Here is a 19,503-nt window from a genome sequence, read left to right as displayed (position 1 = left end):
CATAAATATATGCATGAAATACCAGTGTGCCTAATGATATAAAACAAATATTAACAGCACTTATTTGAAAAATCAAATGAGCACTAATGCAACTGTAATGAGGGACCTCGATACCCCACTGGCACGAATAGACAGATCAACTAGACAAAAAGTCAACAATGTCACCTCAAAACTGAATTAAACTTTTGAAAATGGACTTAGTAGATTGTCTACAGTGTTCCACCCCACAACATCAGCATACACATTCTTCTCAGCTCACACAAGATGTTCTCCAAAATAGGCCACATACTACTTCATAAAACATGCATACATAAATGCAAAGGAACCAAAATTATCCCATGCATAGTATCAGACTATAGTGCAATGTAACTACAAGTCAATTGTAAAATAAACCACAAGAACTTCATAAACATATAGAAATTATATAATACCCTCCTGAACAACCAATGTGTCACAGAGGAAACCAAAGATGAAATTAGACAGTTTCTATAATTAAACAGTAATGTCAATAAAATATACCAGAACTTACAGAGCACAATGAAGGCATTCCTACCAAGGAAATTTATAGTGGTACATTCCCATATCAGAAAAACAGAGTGAGTTCAAATAAATAACCTAATATTGAACCTCAAGCTTCTAGAAAAAGAAGAGCAAGTCAAGCTCAAAACTCATGAATCAGGAAATTATAAAAATCAGGGCAGAAATTAATGCAATGCATATTAAGAATCAATCAAAGATTAAAAAAAAATTGACAAACATTTAGCCAACCTCATCAAACTTGCATGAGACATTGTAATGGGTTCTAGGCCCCCAGCTGGACTTGTGAATAATATTGCCAAGGTTTCTAGGTCTTCAGCTAGACTTGTGGTATCAACTAGACATCACTGTGGTTTCCATGCCTTTAGCTGGAGTCCTTGGGACAAATGTGTGAACAGTTCTCCTATATCTTCTACATGTGACTCTTTGGGTGAATATTAGAAAATGATCCTCTAAATTACGTGCCCTGTGTTAAATCTTTTCCCTTGTCAACCCTAACTAAAACATGAAGCAATACTTCCAAATTCATTCCCGGAAGCATTTTTGCTGCAAACAGTAATCTGGATGTTATGGTGTATTCTCCTTGAGAGCATGAACAAGACAATCTACTGAGATGTAAAAAGAAAAGCTTCAAATTTCTAGAAAAATTTATTCCTAAGTTTAAAAAGGAGAGAGAAAAAGCTTTAGATTTCTTGTTTGCCTGAAGAACTTAAGCGTTCTACTCCTAACTTCATAAGAAAAGGCAGAACTGAACATAAACAACTTAAATCCCTCAGAAAACTGAGGTCACAGAACAAACTCTGGAAAGACAGGTGGATACAGAGAATAACAGTTACAGGGCTGGTATCTGTAGCAAAGATTTGAATTGTAATTGGTGAATTGCTGAGGGCTGGTTTAGACTTGTTTGACACTTAAAACTTCAGAGGGGCCCAGTTTTGGAGAGGACCCCACACTTGTGAGTCATATCACACCTCTCCAGATTCTTGCTATAAATATCAGGGAAAATTCTTCTCTGTGACAGAGGAAAGGAAAGGAAAAGTCACTTTGAAATATGCCCAGACTTCTTTGCTTTTCTCAATGAGGCTTGTCCTCTGGATAAACTATGCTACAAGAGCCTGGTCAACAGGGATTTTACCAGAACCTAATTGGTCAGAGGAAAGGAAATTATTCAGCTCTGTCTCACAGAAAGATCAGGATCTAATTAGATGACTAAAGTGTCATTCCTCCCTCTCACATTTCAATCCACCACATTAATAGGGATCCCATATAAAAATCAGATTCTAGCTAAAAGAAGTACAAGCCTAGAACTCTGAGGAATCTCCGGGAAAACCTAAACATGAAAGAGGGGACAAAAGCTTTATCCACCCTTTTTTTTTTTTTAACCAACTACATCATATCAGGATTTCAACAAAAATCACAAGGCTTGGTAGAGAACAAAAACAAAAATTTAAAGAGGCAAAGTAGTCATTAGAACCAGACTCCAATATGACAGAGTTTTTAAATGACCACACCAGAAATTTGAAATATGTTAAGAACTCTAATATAAAAAGTAGAGAATACAAAATAGCTGAGTAATGTATATAGAAAAGTGAAGACTTTAAGGAAAAATCAAAAGGCTGATAGAAATAAAAAACCATAAAAGAAATGAAAAATTCCTTTGTTAGCAAGGCAGGCTACAAACAACTGATGAAAGAATCAGTGAGGTTAAACAAATGCCAACGGAAACTTCTAAAATTGAAATGCACCAAATGAAAAAGATGCAACAGAATATTCAAGACCATTTATGAAAAGTGTAACATATATATAACAAAAATACCAGAGAAGGAAAAAAAACAGAGGTAAACTATATCTGTAAACTTTCCATTGCTGTAACAAAATACTTGATACAAACAACTTAAAAAGAAAAGAGTTTATTTTGGTTCATGGTTTCAGAGGATTGAGTTGGTGTTTGGCCACTCCCTTGTTTTTAGGCCTTTGGTGAAGGAGAATATCATGGCAGAAGGTGTAACAGAGGAAACTTTCTCACTCTGTGCCAGCTGGAAAGGAGAGAGGGGGAAAAAAGCCAGAGAGGAAAGAGCCAGGGATAAGTAAGAGGTCTCCAAGGTCATACCCTCACGACTCCCTCCCTCCTACTGAAGCCACCTCCTAAGGTCCCATCGCCTCTCCCTGATGCCATCAAATCCTGATATCAATGCATTAATACATAGATGAAGCTAAAGCCCTCATGATTCAGACACCTACCAGAACCCCATCCACTTGCCTTCAAGGGATATTTTAGATCCAAATCATGATAACATTTGAAGCAGTAATGGCCAACAATTTTCCAAATTTAACAACAGACTACAGATCTGCAATTTCAAAGAATGGCAACCAAGATGAAACTAAATAGTAGGAACACAGATGGATGATGTTTGAGTTGTGGGTGGTCAAAGACAAAGGATTCTTGGAAGAATTCAGATGAGGAGAAACTTTACCTACAGAGGAAGTAGAACAAAATTTAAATTGAACTTCTCTTCAGAAACCATGCAAACAAGAAGAATATGAGTGAAATGAGTTTTGAAAGAAAAAAAACACCAACCTAAAACTGTTTATCTAGCACAATTATCCTTCAAAAGCAAGAAGAAGCAAAGATTAAATACTCTTAGACAAACAAACATTGAGGAAATTTATCACCAGCATACTTGGCTTCAAATAAACATTAAATTGTTTAAAAAGAAAGAAAACTATAGAAGTCTGAGTCTCAGATGCATGTTAAAAAACAAAAAGTATTAGGAATAAATGAAGATAAATTTTGTTTCTTATCTTAATTGACTTAACAGAAGAAAGCTTATTCAAAATAATATTACCAACAATATATTTGGTGGTTATAATTTATGGATAAGTGAAGTGAATGACAGTAGTGTTGCAAAGGACAAGAAGAATACTTCATTGTTAGAAAATACTTATACTACCCATAAGGTCCACTGAAAGTGGACTTGGATTAGTTGTAACTGTATACCACACAGAAGATTCCAAAGAATCTGTTTTATATATACATATAATTGATACACAAAGATGAGAAAAAATAGAATCATGTAAAATGCTCAGTTAAAATGTGAAAAGGTGTTAAAAAGACTAAAAGGCCAAAAAAAGAAGCAAAAATGAAAGCAATAATTGAAAAACAGTTATAAACATAGTAGCTATTAATCCAAGTATGTCAATAATCTCTTTAAATGTAAATGATCTAAATATACCTCTTAAAAGATAGGTCCAACCATACAAGAATATTTACTGATATTTCATATTGACAGGGAAGTACATGATTCATAAATACACATATGAAAGGTACATAGTCAAAGATTTCTTTAGAAATGGGAATGAGCAATCCAAAATGTTTGGGAGATAACGGCCTAGAATGGACGCACTTCTCACATTTTATTGTACACAGGAATCCTGTGGGGATGATACTACAGTGCAGGTTTTGTATTAGTGCGCTTAGCATGGGGCTGAGATTCTACACTTCGGAAAGGACACCCAGGGACATGGACTCTGGCAGCCTCAGACCTCCGCAGAGTATCAGGGAAAGAACACATCCCAGACCACAACAGCCATGTTGCATGTAAACCGGAAAAACAGATCTGTTTTGGTGAGAAATCCTTCATATACTACCAATGTACTTGCCTTCGAAAGAATTTTTAAGGCAAAAAAAATGTATCTGAATAGTGAAAAGATGTGAAAGCGAGAAAAGAAAAGCCAAGCAAAAGAGAGGAAGAAGGGACAAAAATAGCATTAGAAATGGAGAGACGAAACCTTGTGATCTGAATACCTGCCAAAACTGATGTTGAAATTTAACTGCCACTGTGATGGTGTGGAGACACAGACTCTGTAAGTGTGCTTAAGTCCTGAGGGCTCCACCCTCACAAAGGAACTAATGCTACCATCAGGGAAGGGAGTCCTTCCTTGGGGATGGATTTGCTTACTGTCCCTCCTCCCCCTCCCCCTCCCCCTCCCCCTCCTCTTCTTCTTCTTCTTCTTCTTCTTCTTCTTCTTCTTCTTCTTCCTCCTCCTCCTTCTCCTCTCCTCTTCTCTCTCTCTCTCCTTCCCACTCTCACTTTCCCTCCCCATCCCTGCCCCATTCTGCCTTCTCTCATATGATGCCTTCTGCCAGGTTATATTAGCTAGAGGGCTTCCTCTAGCGACCAGTATCTTGTTACTGGACTTTCCAGACTCCAGAATTTTAAGCCAATAAATTTCTCTTTTTATAAATTACCCAGTCTAAGGTCTCCTGACATAGCAGCATAAAATGTACTAAAACAGGAGGAAATGAACTAGAATACCAGAAAGCATTACTCTGTCTATTTAGGGAGTGGTAAATCAAAAAAAAAGTTATCCAGAAATTGAAAAACTATGCATATAGAAGTTCAAAATCTTACTTTTATGACTCACTCAAACAATGTTGAAAGTTATGATTACACTATAAGGGATATTTTAAAACATAGGTCTGGAGGGCAAGCTTTAATTTTTTGCTTTCAGTTTTTATGGCTACTGAAGGGGATCTGTGACAAGACTTCTTCAGAGCCTTTGTGGCAAAGGGCCAAATCATATCCGGCATCCTTAATTCCTACGGGAGCATTTGTGGAGCAAAACTTGACTATTTAGTGGTAACCTGAAGCCAGAACAAGCAGGCAAGAGCCTGAAACCATCCAGAGGGGAGAGAAAGAAAGCAAGGCAGGCCCGAATGCTTCTCCACCCTCAGGCAAAATCAAATGCTGAAGATCCCCTCAAGTGTAAGTTTAAAGGAGAAATAAATTACTCTGAGAAAAGATCTGAGAAGATTCATAGAGGCTTCCTGAGCTATTTCTACACTTCTTATTTACTTCTGAGCACACTGCCACCTGGTTACTGCTCTCTCTCCATATTTCATTGCCTCTCTGTTGAAAGTAATTTCAAAATCCAAAGAACAGTCCAGTATTTCCTACAGATCTGTTGAAATATCTGACCCTAATGTCATTAAAACAATAATCAATCAATCAAAAATAAACACACAGACTTTGAGGAGAAAGGAGCCGTCCACTGACTCTGGCTTTCCTCCCACACGCCTGGTGACTCTTCGGTCTCCTTCTCTGGCTCTTCGTTAACCGGGCTTTAAACTGTCTCTTCTTAAAGCATAGTTTACAGGCATAAAATATATTCCATCTGAGCCTGACCATGGGAGGGTGCGATAGAAAGTCCACCCTCATTGCTTTTCTAAGCACCAGAGAAGAGTATGACAGTACCCATCTTGACACTGTTTCCATAGATCTCACAGGAAAAATTCTTCACATGAATTAATCTAACTCCCTAGTCACAAGCCAAGCCTAAGTGTGAGATCTTAATGCAACAACGTGTTACAGAAATCAGTACAATTCACTGCCATTTCATTTGTTCACCAAATTATTCCCTTTTCTGAAAACACTAGCTACATAGGGGAAATGACATCGTGTGTTGTTATTTGCAAAACAAAGATTCTCATTTCTTAGCAACTTCTATTAAATTTATTGACTCAGGGGGCGGACAGAAAAACAAGTTATTGTTCCATAAAATTAATAGCAAATTATTCAAAGTCACCCATTACCTATCCTATAAATTGATTCAGAAATCATTAAATGTATGAAATACCATTGGGGCTAGAAATCACATTGGCTACAGCGAGGCATTGACTCCTGATGATCCCATCTCTGGCGCTGACTCTGCTGTTTGAACTGGAGCAGATCGTGTCCCTATTTGGCCTTTTCCCCACTTGTAAAATGGGTCTTTGGGATTTCTAAATTCTGTTTCACGTAGATCCATCAGTCTGGCCACACTCCATCATTTCTGTTCAAAATGCCTCATGGTCCTTACGATTGCATAAGTCTCTAGCCCTACCGTCCAAGATCACATTAGCGCTGCTACCCGGATCCTTATCTCTCTGAACACAGCTCTTCCATCTTGTCTCCTTTTGGGCACAGGTCCTACGGCTTGCACACATCTTTCCCCCAACAATATGCCAATGTGCAAGGACAAAGAAGCCACACTAGCAAACTGAGTTTTATCACATGACGGTACATGTAAAACACAGGTAAGTAACTGCGGATAAGGCTAGTTTCTGTACTATGAATTTCCACTGGATTTGTTGGCATGGTCTAGCAATAAATAAAATCATGATAATAGTCCCTTAGGAAAGTGATCTGTCACTAGGCCTCTCTTGGGAGTTCAGATCTGTAGCGTTAACTTGGCTCCACTTTAAAAATAGACTCACCCCTATTTCTGAGTTCCCTTTCTTCCAAACTGCCTGGAAAGCTCCCTTATCTCTCCTATCCTTCCAGCTGCCACACAAAGTGGAGAAACTGGTTTTTCCTGAGCTTCTCTGGGGCACCTTTGACTTGGCTCTTGGTTCATTCTCTTCTGGGAGACCTCTTTCAAAGTAGAGATCAGTATTATCTTGCTTCCCACTTAAAGTTTCTGTTTTCAGGGTTTTGTTTTTTTTTTACTGAGTAAGGGACTACAGATGTCAGCACAAGCAGTGGTGTAGGGATGGATCCAGGTTCTCAGGCCCTGAAGGTTGCCCTTGGCCCTGTCATGCTGAATAAACCACACAACAGAACCCAAGCAGAGAATCCTTGGGCTTAAGGATGCTGAGGTTTTTTCCCCCTCTCTGTGCCCATCTCTGCAAAGTCTCACCTACTAAAATGATGTTCACCCTGTTTCTGTAGCTTTCTAGAGGTGCAGTTCTGAACACCTCCTCCACCCAATCATTTCTGTACTCCTTATAGGAAATTCCATGTTTGTCTGCCAGTATTTACCCAAATAGCCCTTTTCCGAAAATGAACAACATTTGAAAAGAACCACTTTGTAGGAGGAGTAAAACATGGATTGCTTTTATTTGCAAGCTGATAATAAATGAAAGAAGCCAAAAGTAAAGGTCAACTGTTGATCCAAAATTTTATCCTGTTCATTCAAATCTTTTTGGCATTTAGATTAGCAGGAAAATATGTCTTCTGAAAAGTTCAAGAACTATCTGCTTTGAGATAAACCTTTTCTGCTTACAGAAAATGATTCTGTTGTGACTTTAGGAAGGACAGCACTCCCCTCCTTCTCACACCAAATCAACAGGCTTGCATTCAGAGGCCTTCAACAGCTGAGCTGTTGCAGATAGTGTGAGATAAGAGAGGAGGTAAGTGTCCACACTGCAGGTATTTCCTGGAACCTGCCAGACTGACATGGTAAAGAACAGCATGACACCCACATGTTCACCAATGCTTATGTTTGCTGTTTGGTGTGATGCCTGCACCCTTAGGACTGCAGTTTTGAACTGTGTGTAAGTTTGCCCTCCACGGGACAAGTGGCAACCGCTGGAAACAGTTATAGTTATCACAGCTGGGCTGGCGGGGGTGGGCAGTGTTAATAGCATCTAGTGGGTAAAGGCCAAGGATGGCACTATACACCCTGCAGGATGGTGTCCATAAAGAGTTCTTCAGCCCAACTTGTACCTAGATTGAGAAATTCTGTCTTCAGTTACTTTAGACTAACTCATTTGCAATGAGCGATTTCCGATACGTATTTTTTAGACCCAGCCTCTAACAAAGGTCCGATTCTGACTTTATTTATTTATTCTATATGTATATTTTGAGCACCTACTATTATATAGCAAACCTTGAACAGGTGCTTGAAAAAAATGGCAAGCAGAATTAACCACAGTCCCTGTCCCCAAAAAGGATATACTCTTAGAGGGAGAGGTGAACAGTAAGAGTGTATATAACAGATTGATTCACTATATAATATGGATTGTGCTAGGTACATATTAATTCATTTAATTCTTAAAATGGTCCTGAGGGGCAGGTACTATTATTATTGCTGTCATATTAGCAAGACAACTGGGTCACGCATAGTTCCAGATTAAACGACTTGCACGAGGTCACACATACAACTGATGGTGTGAGTGTGATTCAAAACCACCCCCACTGGGCTCCAGGGTCTGTGTTCTAGCCAGCGTATTATGCTGTCTCACATAAAACAACTGATATGACAGCAAATTACGAAAAAAGAGAAAAACAAGATGCCTACTTCTAAAGGAGGCTATAATGCGATCAGGAGGCCCTGTAGAGGTCTGGAACTGATCAAACTACACAAAGAGAGAAGAGCATTCCAGGCACAGGGACAGCATGCGCATGTGTTTCCTGTTGTGACTGGAGAAAATCATCACAAACTTAGTAGCTTAAAACAGCACACATTTCTCTACAGTTCTGTGGGTTAAAGTGTGAAATAGTCTCACTGAGCTCAAAGGAGGTGCTGGCAGGGCTGCATTCCTTTCTGAAAGCCCTAGGGGACTCTGTGTCCTTGTCTTCCCAGGCCCTGGAGGCTGCCTACACTCTGTGGCTTGTGGCTCCACCTTCAAAACCTGGTTGAGTCAATCTCCGGACAAATCACTCTCACCTTCTCTCCTGCTTCCCTCACACCCTTAATCTTAGCCAAAACTGCCAAATCAATCAGTGGCTGATTTAGTAATCACACACCCTTGATCCCAGCATCAGGCACCCTGGATCCGGCCACCTCTGAAAAGCCTCCTCACCCATGACTGCAGGAGGCTTTGGGGGGACATCTAGATATGAGCAATAACAAGTGTGAAGGACAGAAGAAGCCTGTGTCATACAAACAGCAAGTGTAAGACAGATAAGAAATTAGGCCAGTGAGGATGAGCGGACCAGCAAGAAAAGGAGCTGGAGATCAGACAAGTGATAACAATGGGCTGGGTGTTAAGACACAGAAGCAGGAAGATAAAGATCCAAGAGAGATTTTAGAGTTAAAATCAACAGGACTTCAGGCTGGGTGAGTGGGAAATGCAAAGGAGCCAGGGCTTTGAACTTAGGCAAATGGTAGTGGTGCCATTCCCAGAGAATGGAGCAATTGGGAGGGAATATGTGTGGGAAAGAAGTTTGACTTGGATGCATTGAGGAAAGCTCAGGGAGGCAGCTGAATTTGTGACAATAGGACTCAGTGGAGGGGTCTTGCTCATAGCTGCTAGACAGACCACTAAATGCCCCCAATTCCATATCCTGCTGGCTGCTCAAAGCGTGTATGCCTCAGTTCAAACCTCCCATCTTCCTCCAAGCCATCTCCAGTATCTGCATCTTTTTCCCTTTTAAGATACCATCCTACAGGGCAGAAACCTCTGATGTATCTTGCCAGCCCCTGCAAGGTCCAGCAATATATCTGGTGCTTTATAAGAGGTTAATAAATATGATAGAATAAATAAGTAATTAAACCAATATATATGAATCAATTACTTCTAGATATCTCCTCCCCCACCCCTCTCTCTGATATTTTCTGTCCCACTCCTGTTGCCTGTAGGCAAAAGTCAGGACTGTTTAGTTTGCAAGGCTCTGGGGTCAAATTCTGTTGTGACCCTAACACCTGGAGCCAGGAGACCTTTGACCTACACACTGCAGAGGGTTCCTTTCCCTCAGTAGCTCACCCAGCTACTTTGAGAGACTTTATAAAACTGACACTCACTGCTGGATTTTCTATTTTTGAAGAGATCTGCACCACAAAGCACTGCTATAAACTGATTTATTTGTAAAGTGGTAGTTTTTTCAATCAGATAACTAACCCTGCATGTGTATCATGTTGTGATTTACTGTTCCCTACCCTGTAGGGTTTCCAGTAACTCCACACTCTTCTGCTACACAGAACTGGGGAGGCTGGTGCTACTCACGAAGTCATGCCCCACTGAGCCGGGCCCTTCCTGGGCTTAAACCTTCATATTCAATCAGTCAGAAAAGCATCCGTTAAGCTGTATTAGTCAGTGCAAAAAAATTAGACCTAGTATTCTAAAAGCTCACAGCCTGAGACCATCTTCTACCTTTTTTTTTTTCATGACATTTCTAGGATCATTAAACAAACAATTGGACAAAATACATCAAATTGTTTAAAGAGAATTCTGGAGTTCTCTTCAGGTCAATTGTTAGTTGACTCTATTTCAATAAAACTATACCCAGAGAATTTTCCATTTTTCCGTTTATCCATTATATAACTTTATTGAAGAAGCTACTATTTACCAGAACAGGACAGCATAGAAGACACTTTCTCCAGATCCTTGCTGGGGCTTATATTCAAGAAGGGGAAGACAGGCCATGAGCTATAAATAAACAAGAAAATATTCTAGATCTCAGCGATGACAATAGGATTGTGTGAGATGACCGATAGGGAGCTACCATTTTAGGAAAGTCCTGTCACAATAGCAGATATTTAAGCAGAAACTTGAATAACAGGAAGAAAGAAAGGCATTGACACAAAGGCCTGAAGGAAAACACTCACGTATCTCTTTACTAAGAGCTACACAACAACAGAGTCTGGGTTCCGCTGAATATTATCATAACCACCAGAGTGACTCCTGCATCTGTGGGCCTTAGCTCTGTGAGCCACTCAGTGCAGGTCAGATGTTTCTCATCTTGAGAATGGGATGGTTACCCCCAGGACTACCTCCAGGGTCTCACTTTGCAAAACTCCCTGAAAAAGTATTTACTACAGCACTGCGTGCTTCGGGGCCCAATCAGAGATGAGTCTTTCCCAGGTCCGAAGGGTGTGAGCCCTAAGCTTAACTCTCGCTTATTTATTTTATTTTCATGTATTTATTTTATTTGACTTATTATTTACTTATTTATTTTATTTTCATGTATCATCCACCTGGCTCAAGGCTCCGCTCAGTTCCCAGCTGCAATCCGCTTTGGCACCTTAGAAATGACAGCAGGAAAGCGCTTCCATTCACTCACCTTTTCCTTCACCATTTCCTTCACCACAGTGAAGGAAAGGCCTGAGCTCAAAGGAACCTGATACACTTAGCACCTTGCCTGTTTCTTGCAGGCTCTGCCTAAGCTGGGTTTGGAAATAAGATTCTCGTAGTCGCCTGAGGATGTCACATCCTCCATCACAGGAAGGTCTTTCTGCAATGAGTCCCTCCCAGCTGCAACTTCAGTCCAGTTCTGGGAAATGGTTCTTGATTCTGGAAACGAATAACTGACTCATCCATAGACTCAACACAGCCAAGGAAAGGCTGGTGAACTTGAAAAGGGGTCGAAGGGAATTCAATAGACCGAAACACAAAGGCAAAAAAGAGGATAACATAATAAAATATGAAGCAAAAATAGAGCAGAGCATCCAAGAACTGTAAAACAAAGCCAGTGGTGGAAACGCAGTGGTTACAAGTGGAAAGGTGCTAATGCTTACACAGTCCCTTATTACTTCCTTATTAGAGAGAATTAACTTCAAATACACCCTGAAAATCAGCTCTCAACCTTCATTTCTAAGACATACTCCTTGGCTAGCAAATTCCAGCCTAACGTAGAGACAACCTTAGTAGTAATGAAAATAATGTTCACATGGTGTAATTTAGGGATCATTAATATAGGATTGCCAGACAAAATACAGAACACCCAGTTCAATTTGAATTTCAGATTTTTTAGTATAAGCGATCTTGTACAATATTTGAGTCATACTTATACTAAAAATGTGCTCACTCTTTTCCTGAAATTCAAATTGAATTGAGCGTCTATAATTTTACTTGCTAAGTTTCTGTGCTAAAAGTCACCACACAACCCACTCCCAAGTGTCTCCTTCCCGACCGCCCAGGTTGCCTAACCTGAATGGAGCCTGGCTGTGCATTGGTGCATCCGATCTGCTAAGCAGTATGCTCAGCAGCTTGAAGGAGCATGCTTTGCGAGACAGAGGGGTGACAGGAAGAGAACGGCTGTAGAGGAAGACTGATCTGGACTCGAGAGCTGAACAACCTCTTTCGGAATCAGCTTTACTTCTTACAAGTTGGGCCCTTAACAAAAACAAAAACAAAACAAACCGCCAATGGCAGTGACAGTCCCTGCCCAGCCCCTTCTTGTGCCCTCAGATGATCCTCAGCACCACTTTCACAGGGAACATAATTTGAAAATCAGGTAGAACCATAGTTCATTTAATGGTGGTATTATTGTTACTTACAGAAACAGGAGTGAGCTACCGTAGGCAGGATGATGGGTAAGGGAAGAGGAGGTCTCAGATGGTCTTTGCCCATTTTCTACCCCTTCCCAATTCTATTTCCTATCTAATGATTAGTCAATAACGTTTATTTTTGGGCTTTGCCATCACCTTCTCCCTAGGCACAACCAGCTTCCGTTATGTAACTGCTCTGGAGCTTGGCCTGCTCTGCGTTTGTAGGGGAAACTGCCAAGGGGATCATGCATGGGAGGGAGCAGTGACTCGAGACCCTGTCCTCTGAGTCAGCCTGATGCCAGCCGGGTGAGGTAAGCTGCCACCAGGGCCACCATTCACCTGCTGGCTCCTGGCCTCTCTCTCCGGCAGCGATCTGTACCCCTGGGCTTGGCTAGGGCATGAGTATCAGGGCAGGTTTGCTTCCTGTGGCTTCTGGCTGGCGAGTGGTGCCCTGGATTCCATACATCAGTAGGAGGACAGACAGTGAGCAGACTCTGGTCTGGACTTAGTGCTTGCAATGCAGCCTTCCAGTGCTGCTTGGGCCACCTCTTTGAACTTCAGACCCCAAATCATAGCCTCAACTGCCACATCTGGAAAGTCCTATGGGCCTAACAGACTTACGTGCAAAGCTGGACCTCACGTGCTGCCACTCCTTCAGCAACATATGAGACAGTCCCCAGGTCGAGAACAACATGGCTTAGGAGTTGTCTCTATTATCTAAAAAACAAAAATTCACATGAGCAGTCAGGATCTCTGCGGTCCAATGGTAGCAAATCTACAGCACAAGTGGTGTTTGTGCCATGAGAACTCTAACAGGTTTACCGTTACTGCTCTAGTCTGTGAGAAGAGACAGCATGCTGTGGTGTAGCAGAAGAGGTCTGAACTAGACAGCAACAGAATGGATTCACTGTGCATTCTGGAGAGGCCCGATGAACTTTGTGGCCCGATGAAAGCACCAGGTGTGCCCAGAAGGAAAGCACCGAGGAAGGGAATACTCAGGGTTCTCTACACCGTGAGGATCAGCTGGAGCACATGTCACTGTGTGCCTGCACACACGACTTCCATGGAACAATTTCAAACACAACAGGTCTTCTGAATGCCCTGGCTCTGGTAACAGAAAAGCAATGGGTTTCAAATTCCTCCAGTCAGTAACAGGTGAGCCACATCCAGGCCTGTCAGCTCCACCCACTCATCCCAGGGTATCATCTTGTCTTCCAGCCTTTCAGTGGCTGCCATGGTGATCCTGGGCACATGAGACATAGAGTTAGCTGCTCTGTTTACTTAATGTGCACAGAAAGCATTGGAGTCAAGGGTTCCAAATCCACTTGAGAGAGCTGAGGCTGGAGGGGCCCCTGTGGAAAGGCACGGATGGTCCCCAAGAAGAGTTGCCTCTGGGATGCCCTTCCGAGCACTGTCACCCTGTCTGGCCCACGGCCTGTCTCTCCTTGCTCTCTCTGAAATGGCTTTTCTCTGACCCTCCAGACCAGATCTGGTTTCACTAGACTTGGAACCCAGTGAGCCCTTTCCTGCTGTGAACTGATTTATTTGGATGCATCTGTCAGAGTGTGACGGAAGGGTGTCTGGCCAGCCAGGAGCCCAGCTGTGACAGATGTGGCCTTGCAAAGCAGGCTCACAGAGACTGCCCACCCTCCCCCTTATCCCTCCCACCTCCTCTTGGAAATGGCTTTGAGAGGGTCTGAGGACATCTGCAGAACCTACGAGAACCAGGAAAGAGCACAGGGCATGCTGGGAGCTAGGAGAGTATGAGGAGGCTGGTGTGCTGGGGCCATGTGCCAGGGATCCACGGCTGGACCTTGTGTGGCCATCAGAAAAATATGTGGCTGTGAACAAATCAGTGAGCCTCTAAGTCCCATCCTTTGAGTTGATTTAATAAATTTTGCTGCTACAAGGCTATATAACATAAAATTTACAAATATTAGTCAAATAAAGATACTCTTTATTATAAGTTCCACACGGCAAACCAATCTCCCAGAATGCCTTTGTGGATTTTTGTCAAACTCTACCAAATGCTACCATGATTTGATAAAAGGCTATGCTTGACAATCAGCCTGCAAAACTAGCAAAAAATTTGAGGACTCATTTTGAGCGGTAGTTCCAGTAACCACCAAGCTGCTTCCCATGCTAGCCAGTGGGCACTCTCAGCATTCATCACAGACTGACCAGTCTCCCATCACTGTAAGCATTCAAGCCACTCCCCAGATGGAGCTCATGCTCCTCCATTCACCCAAAGAAAGCCAAGCAAGCAGAAACTGATCAAGGAAGAACAGGTGTCCAAAGGGAGCGAGCCAAAAACTGCTGGTGGCAGGCAGTGGACAGCCAAGAAGACTCTGTAAGCAGAATGAGAAAGAAACGGAGAGAATGGTGGGCCCAGAATGGAAAGAGCAGTGACTGGGGAGAAACTTCCCACGAGCAGGGTTAGCAGAGGTAAAGACAAGATCCAAAGGTGCTACCCCAGCTCTCAGACACTCACACCTTCATCCTTCAAATATCTGTGATCCTGTGTGCAAAGCAAGCTCAACAGTGCCCCTGCTCTGCAGATTGAGTTCTACAGGGGAAGGGAAGAGGCCAAATCAATGGCAAACAAGAACCCCCAACAGAGAAGGATGCTGGAAATAAACAGAATTTACTTTAATAAAAGGGCTTGGTTCGGAACCTAATCCCTAGACATGTTGAACAGGTGTTTCTCAAACAAGTGTGAGGTATAGCTAGGCAAAGAAAAACCAGTTTTCCATGAGGGCTTCTCAAACCCTTGGATATGCCATTGGATGTTATGACTTACCAGTGGGAATGCTATAGTACTTGTCAAATGGGCTTTATGGGTAGAAGGGAAAAGAGTGAGTGGTAGGGTCTAAGGTAAGGATCCAGAGGGCCTGACATCATATGGGGGCCCTAAGGTTATTCTGGACACACAGTTGCTCTGTGGGCTGAGCGTTTGCCCTCTCTGCACTACCCCAGGCCTCCCCAGTAGAAATGCAGCCCCTGGCTCCTGGAGAGTCTTGCCCTGCATAGGAGCTCACTCCCTAGTGCTTCCAGAATCAGAGGCCACCCCTGGGCCGAGGAGCAGCAATCTAGTCTTGGCAGGTAGACCGGCCCCTCGCCCACTGGTTCTTAGCAAACTGCTGAAGAAGTACTGGAGCCTTCTGAGAACTCACAATGGAATCAGTTACACTTCCTAGGGGATTCTAACCTATGTCTCATAGACTGCTAGGCTCCTCCACAGCGACTTAGAAGACACTGAGAGGTTGCCAGGAGCAAAAGGCCTGGGGCTTCTGCCTCATCCCTACATCACAGAAGACCCTCCCCTCCACCACGTCTACTGTAGGACTTGTCTGATCATTTAAAAGAAAAGCACGTTTCCAGCACACCTGCCTCTCCATGCATACAGACTGCCACCCCCTAAACTCTTCTTCTGCCATGAATTTGGCTTTGCCATGGACGCTCTTCACCCTCCAGCCCTGAAGCAGAGAGATGAAGGAGAAAACTCAGGCCAAAGAGAAGGGGTGCAGCAGGGAGCAGAGCAGGGGTGACCCGACCAGGACTGCACCTGCCGCTTTGTGCTTGGATGTGCCCTTCCACCCAGCCCCCACACCGCCTGCTTACGTCCACACCCCGTGATCCCGGGGCTGCTGCCAAGAGCTTGTACCACCCCCTCTTTTGGACCCCCTTTCTTCACTTCACTCAAAGCAGATTTGACCAATTCTGAGCCAGCCCTGAGTGTCGGACATTTCCCCAGGACTGCAGATCCTGTCCACTGATGCTTCACACCACACAGGCACGTCTGGGGGCCACATCAGCAGCCTCCCTCACCGATGAGCTTTCCTGGCATGAGCCCTGGTTCCTGCCATACCAGCAGGATGGGCTGAGCCTCAGCTTCCACCAAGGACTTGAACAGTAAGAATGTTAAGCTCACTAGCTTGTGCCCAGCCCTCTGCAACGTGGGGAGACCTGCTCCTTTGCTTTGCTTCACAATGCATTATAAAAACCAGCAAGCCAGTAGCCAGCGGATGGGCAGAGCCTTCCGTACAGAGAATCAGCAGTAATTTGAAGTGACAGTCACCTTGCAGTGCCTTTGAGAGATTCAAAAAGACATGTTTGCTTTGCAACGGATTCAGATCATTTCCATCCAAATCCCCTTTCTGTCTCCCAGCAGCTGCCCATAAGACAGCTCAACCTCGACAGAGACCTTTACCACTACGATTTTCACAGGAGCCCTGCACTGTCACCCCTTATCTTGCCTAGGAATTAAGTTGCTGGGGGCGGACTAGAAAGGAGGGAGACTCTCACCAAGTGGCAGCATTTTCTGGAGGAGAGATGGCAGTGGCGATGGGGCCACTGTTTGGGGAAGGGGTCAACCCTGCCAGCGGGTCTGTTTCTGGCACCATCTACAGACCTCCCTGGAGCCAGCCAGTCCGGCCAGACTGATTAGGCCAATTTGCTCTTTATCTGGGCCCAGTAGATAAGGCTGCAGCCCCAGAAGGTGACAATGGGATGTGCCCAGGGGAAGGAGACCCAAGGAACACTGTGATGGATGGGGAGAGCAAGGAAAGGCAGATGGTGCCTAGGAGCTGTCTTGTGGGTTGCAAGTGGTTTCTAGGCCAGACCGGGACACTGGACCTCAGCACATGTCCCGTGGAGACATGTCTTTCAGCTTAGGCAGTGTGGAGATCACCTGGAGGGGCCCTCCAAACCCTGGTGGCTGAGTGCCTCCCAGGTTCTGATAACCTCATCAAGATCTGTAAATCTGACAAGTTTCCGGGCACACCCCAGGGCAAAATTTACCCTAGGCAGCCACACGGAAACCCAGCTTTCAGCTTTTCCTCTCCTTCCCTCACTGCTCTCAGAAAGCAAAAGGCCCAGAGTCTTCACACCCAAGAAAACCACTAGCAGGGAGAGGAGACGTAACCTCTCTTGCCACAGTCCTGGATGGTACAGACTCTGTGATATGGGACCTTCCCTCACGCCATGGTCCTCAGTTGTAGAAGGAAGAAGTTGGATGGAGTAATCTTCAGCAACCCCCTTCCCACATGAGAATTCCCTACTGCCGCGGAAGGGAAGAAAGCGCCCATCTTACCCTGTGAGTTTGCCTAAGCCCAGCTCATTCACACTACTACCCGGCCCTGTATGAAAGGGCTCCCCCAGTCTCCCACCTCAGAGGAACGGAGGTTCAAACCCAGAGCCTCACACTGATCTCCATCTCTAGCCTTCTTTCATTTTTTATTTCTTTGAGACAGAGTTTCACTAAGTTGCTGGTTGCCTAGGCTGGGCTCAAATGTGGATCCTTCTGCCTCAGCTACCCAGAACACTAGCATTACAGAAAGGCATTCATCATTTTTGACACCCAGCTCCCAAATCTTTAATTTATACTCAGCAAAATCCCTAAATTCCTGTCCAAAGACTTTACTAGCTGTCACGATCCCCTTTGCAGTTCTGTGTCCTTCTCTTTGCCTCTTCCTAAGATTTAAGATTTGATCAGAATTTTAGTTCTGTGGGTAAAGACATTTGATGCATTTTTAACATCTAAACCCCAGGTACCTTCCTCTGGGGTCCTCTGGTGTGGCCCCAGAATTGAACTTTGCCTACAATCATCTCCCGTCAAGGCTTCCAGATGCTGCCTCCTGCCAGAGTTAGTCACCAGGGTCGTACTGAAAGCTACCTGCTTGCTGGGTTATAAACTCAACCCAAATCACAGTGGGGAGCCCTAGCAAGCAGCCCAGCTTTGCCTCTGAATTTCAAGCAAGATTTCTGGCATCTACTCCAAGGCCTGCAGAGCTACAGGAATTTCTCTGAGGAGGGAGTGTTCCTGCGGGCAGACATTCCTGTCTTTGCTGTCAACTGACAGCCTCCACCCAGCCCCTTGTGCCTTCTCTGCTCCTGCCATCCTAACCTCCTCCAGGAGAACGGGCTACAGTTCTGGGCCTCGTTCCCACGAAGTGCAAGGCAGCAGGGTAGGTATTGTCACAGAGGTTGGTCAGTGGTCATTCCTGTGTCACCCAGGTGTCCTCAGACCCATGTGCTTTCCCTCATTTGACTGTCACCAACATACCATGGAGCTGGCCAAGGGGGCGTATCATCCTGGTGCTGCAAGCGAGCACAGAGATGTCAAGAGGAACCAGCCCATGTCAGAGGTTGTACTGGTGGTACTGGTGCTGGGAACAGTGACTGAGCCACCTTGGCTTAGGCACAGGGTACGGGTCTTTGCAGTCAGCTGGACCACCTGACTGATCAGTTCCATGTGCACAGAGATGATGTCTGTGTCCCTTGGGGACAATGGATGAGGTCCCCTCCAGCTGTCCATGGAGGAAGAAAACACCTTGAACCCTTAACACATCATGAGGTCTTGAGGAACTTTCTCTTGTACTGCACCTGCCAGGCCTTGGGCCCTATCCTGCTTCCCTGTGTCCCAAAACATCCATGGCCAAAGACTCTGCTGCCCTTTCTCTGTAGGTAAAGCTACCCAGGGAAATGGGTACAATTTGGGCACCTCTGTGGTTTGCTAATGGAAGCAAGGTCTGAACTCCTAATGAAAATTAGATTCTTCACATCCCAAAGCAGAGCCGAGAGACCCACAGGTAAGTGTTTCTCCTTGGCATTTCACAGGATGCTGGTCCATGGAAAAGCTGTTTACACACTGAAAAACATATTCTGGAAACTTCTAAAACTTTGTTTGGGGAGACCAGTTCCCATTTACAGGATAAAACCTCTATGAGCTCCTCCAGGAAGGCATTTTTGTCCTGAACCTATTGGCTCTGTCACTGACTCCTGAAATGTTCCCTTGTGGTATTCAAGGTCAGCATAACTCCATTTATTCAGTCCCAGAATTAACTTTCAAGACATTTTAAATAGGCAAGATCCTAAGAGATCATCTAGTGTGGGAGTGACCTATGGGGAGCACGTAGTCCTTACATGCAGCCTTTGCACATGGATATATTTATGGTTTGTTACGTTTTTAAAGAGTTGCTAGGGGAGAAAGAG

At 44.0% G+C, this 19,503-nt stretch overlaps 1 long non-coding RNA gene across 1 annotated transcript in view; it reads right to left on the bottom strand.

Annotated features, from left to right (window-relative positions):
• The window catches only part of LOC134473161 (uncharacterized), a 35,958-nt gene that overhangs the window by 7,918 nt on the left and 8,537 nt on the right, over positions 1-19,503 (bottom strand). The window contains exons 2-3 of the long non-coding RNA XR_010043248.1: positions 13,132-13,227; positions 12,170-12,355 (exon numbers count right to left, since the gene is read on the bottom strand). This is a non-coding gene — a long non-coding RNA (uncharacterized LOC134473161). The remainder of the gene's footprint in view (positions 1-12,169; positions 12,356-13,131; positions 13,228-19,503) is intronic.

This window comes from Cavia porcellus, unplaced genomic scaffold, assembly GCF_034190915.1.
Source record: "Cavia porcellus strain 051 isolate PalLab524CR breed Dunkin Hartley unplaced genomic scaffold, mCavPor4.1 scaffold_26, whole genome shotgun sequence".
Classification (NCBI taxonomy): Eukaryota; Metazoa; Chordata; class Mammalia; order Rodentia; family Caviidae; genus Cavia; species Cavia porcellus.
Note: the sequence above shows the minus strand (reverse complement) of the source record. Positions and strands in the feature narration are given on the sequence as shown.